The sequence below is a fragment of the Triturus cristatus genome, chromosome 10, assembly GCF_964204655.1.
Source record: "Triturus cristatus chromosome 10, aTriCri1.1, whole genome shotgun sequence".
Classification (NCBI taxonomy): domain Eukaryota; kingdom Metazoa; phylum Chordata; class Amphibia; order Caudata; family Salamandridae; genus Triturus; species Triturus cristatus.
Genome location: NC_140593.1, coordinates 282,524,809 through 282,528,791, shown reverse-complemented (window position 1 = coordinate 282,528,791; position 3,983 = coordinate 282,524,809).

Sequence of the window (3,983 nt, the reverse complement as noted above, 5' to 3'; positions counted from 1 at the left end):
CTTGCATTTAATTGGCTTTTCTTACAATTTTAGATAAACAATATTCTGTTTGAATCACTGTGTCGGGTGGTTATTTTATTGTCATGTTTATTGAATATTTAGTGTAATATGATGTTTCACCAAATCTATAGCAACTAGTTGATGCCATTGACCTCAAGGTATATGCAGATTGGTTAGGTATTGAAAGTGTTTCCCCTTATACATGGCACGGATAGAATGGTAGGATGAATGTTGGTGTTATGGGCCCCACCAGCGTGTGATGTGTGTGTGCGCGTGTGACTGTGAAATCACTCTGTCCGTGGAAGTAGAGGGGATTCGGAAGCTCCGATCTGCACCAGAGGAACAGGAGTGGGAGCACCCGCATACAGCGCTGTGGCAAAAAAGAAAGAGTAGGGGGGGGTCAGAGTACGCAACCGGAGCTCACCTCCAGCCCAGCCCCACAGTGCAGGATTCGCTGTCTATCTGCCAGAGGGGAGTCCAGACACCCAGGGCCTCACCCAAGTCACACCAGCTAATCCAGCAGTCTCTGGCCACACTCCAGCATGAAAGAGGGAGCCGGTCACTCCTCTGCTGTGCCACCTACCCCGCTTCAACCCGCAGGCTCCGCCAGTAGCTACGTTCACTGCAGGTGTCACTTCACTGCCCTCCGCAGAAGACCGCCCGGCACCTTCAACCCTCCTGCAGTCAGGGTCGCACCCTTACAGGAACCCCCTTGGGAATCCCCAGGTCATGGAGCTCATTGGTCTCTTGGTGAAACAGGGCGCGTCTCAGCTCCGATCAGCGGCGCCCCGGTCCTCGCACTCTCAGGTCACAGCAGCCCCCTCAAAGAGAGCACTTTTCTCCGGCGCTCCGCTTCCATTTCTGCGCTCCGGCCGCCATTTTGGGAGAGACTGAGCACCGATCAGCGCACCGTCAAATTCCAACCGCATATCAGGCACTCCAGCGCACGCCGGCGCCTTCCGACCCCGGGGGTGCATTTTATAGTTGAAGAGGAACAGGATAATTGCAGGATATCGTCAGGGGCCAGCGGAGCTCGCGCTGGATGCAGCTACCCGGCCATGCTGTTGGCCACACCCTTGGTGACTGCTTTTTAAACAGTTTTCTTTCCCACACCCTCGTCAGACTGTCATGCCCCAAAGGTGTTGCCAGTGAACCCCGCCCTGAGGGATCAGCAGCAGAGTGGGGCATAGTTTCTTTAGTTGCTTTCGGCAACTTGAATATTCTGCACTTCTACAGACTCACCACTAATTAGGCCTGGGCAAATTTTGTTCCGTTCTCGGAAATTGCGATAATTTGACATTTTCGCCTTCCGCGGAGGGCGCGAAAATGTCAAAATTTCCGCTTTCCGCAGCTTGGCGATAATTTGTTTCTTGCTCGCGCTGTAAAATAATACATTCTCGCGCGCGCGCGATCACCTTACCTGAATCCCTGCGTTCGCCGACAAGTTTTCTTGATCCGGTCGCGTTCTCCATGAGATGTTGGATTGTTTTTAGCCATTTGCGCTGTCTCGCGACAGTTCGCGCCCGCAGTGACGTCATGCGTCGCGCGATCACGTCTTTCTTCTCGCGATCATGCACCGCGAGACAACTCAAAACAAGATGGCCGCACCCGCGAACAACCACATGGGTAAGTTGGCGACCCGCAACCATGCAGAAAATCTCGCGAACATGCGGGAAAAAAATTTCCGCATCTTCGCGATATTTCCGCTTGTTTGCGATAATTTTAAACATTTTCGCGATAATTTGCGAAAGTGGATTTCGCAAATTCCGCCCACCCCTACCACTAATGCAGAGCCTAGTGTGGACACCTGATCGACACAGCCCACAGCAGCCCTGAATTCTGGTAAGCAAGTAAAACTTTTTTGAATCCCAATGCTGTCTGTAGTCCTTTCTGTTCTGATATAATTTTTGGAAAAGAGTGTTGGGGATGCTGGTCATCTTTTATTATCAGAAGTGAACTAATAGGGGATAAATCGCTGGGGTTATTACTACCTGTCTTCATCTCCTGGGGTCTATTTTACTGTGGATTTTGGCTCTGTGGTTGAATGAACGTGCTACCTCCCCACACTGTCACCCCCTCCTTGCCAGGGTTGTGGTCCCGGTCACTGTTGTGGTGGATTCCCTATCTGTGGTTGCTGCTGTCATGTGCTTGCTCAATTACTTAATCCCTGCTGTAGTTGGGTGGTGATCGGTGGACCTCCCAGCGACTGAGTGCATAATACATTCCAATTACTGTGTGCGTGGTACAGAGTAGGGATGTTAATCATATCCTGTCATGTGAGGTTTTGTGGCAGCTGGCCCTGGCTCTCTAACCTCTGCTGCTTTTGCTGCTCATGGTATGTCTTTTTTCAGCATGCCTTTACCAGATGACCATGCCTACTACAATAGTAGCACCCAGTAATGTCTGTTTGTGACCAGCCTTCCTGGCCTCTACTTATATAACCTGTTTGTGCTCCTGGACTACCTGCTTGGAACCCTCTAAAGTTTTGCGGTGGGACCCCCATTGTGCCTGGTGCCAGCTGCATGACATCGACTGATGCCATCCGCACGACTGCTACCATCGCTGGCAGTCTTTTTCAACTTATGGTGCACACATTTTATTGTGTCTCTTTGGGTCTGCTCCTGCTTTTCTTATGGTAATGGAGTATATGAGCTTGTATCTCTCACCAGGGTTTGGTATCTAAACCAACTACTTTGTCCAACCCGCTCTTTATCTCAGTGGGTAACCCTTTCTTCAAAATATTATAGAAAAATGTAACTTGTGGGCCCGTATTGGTCCACAACTGTCTGGTTTCCTTCATGTGGGCCCATGGCATGTATGCAATCCCCGCCGCGCTCTTCTGCAGTAGCGGGCACATTCTCATTCTAGGTGCATCTATGGGTTTCACTCAACATAGCGTTCCCATCTTGTAAGGTATTGCTGCATGTAGAGGAAATCACAACTAGGGTTTCCTCCTACATGCCTGATGCAATCCTCTGCTTCTGCCATGTCCTCTGGCTCAAACAATCCTTCTCTTGGTCAAGACCTATCATATTGGTCCCTCTCCTCAGTCTAATCAAATCTGCTAACAGATTAAAAAATGAGTACGGAAAAGTCTTGCCTTCCTTTTTGTCTATTGTCTCCCTCTGGGTTAGTTCATCTTTGTTGTGCACTCGTGCGGAGCAGTGCGCATCCTCGTCGCTGATTTCCTCTTGTGCACAGGTGCCATTTTGTTTTTCCTGTGTTACGGGTGGGTAAACACCAGGCTGCCTTGTTCCTTTATCTCTTGGTCAGCCCCAATCGACTGGACTGTGTGGCTCCAAGCCCTGCTAGTAGCAGTTCACCTACCTCCGACTCTTCCCAATGCTGCACCCTGTACCTGGCCCTGCTTTCCTCACAAAAAGAATGCTCTGTCCTGCACCCTCGCTCTAACTCCCAGTTGTGCACTCTTCCTCTCTCGAGCATCAGCTCACATCTGTCTTCCTTGTGCCATCTGGCCTGTCTCTTTTGCTCAGAGTTATGCACTGCTTTCGTGGCAGGCTTTACCCTCAAATTCACTCACCGTTTCCTCTTCAGCTACCTGGGCACCCCTTGTAGCCCCACCCTTGTCATCAGTTTTAGGGGCTAGTGCACCCATCATCTCCTGAGCTCACTGAGTCACTATCGAGAACCGCCACAAAATTTCCTAACACTCGTTTATGTTCACCTGACAAGTGGTAATGTTTATTTTACCCGACTTAAAGGTGTCACATGTTGGGTGTGGTAGATGGGAGTCAAGCGTCTTGGCTCGAGTGCTTTTGAATTTCTCTGCCTTAGACCTAACTATCCTTCTTTCAGTGGGAGGCTCGTCAGCCTCTACTATTATTAGTTTTGAATATCCTAATGCAGGGGGAACTGGTGTGAGTACATCCATCCCTGCATATGGTGAGGGAGGTGACAACGTCTTGCTCGCTATCGGCACTGTGGAGTTATCGGTTTGCACTTCTTCAAAGATGGCTCATAGT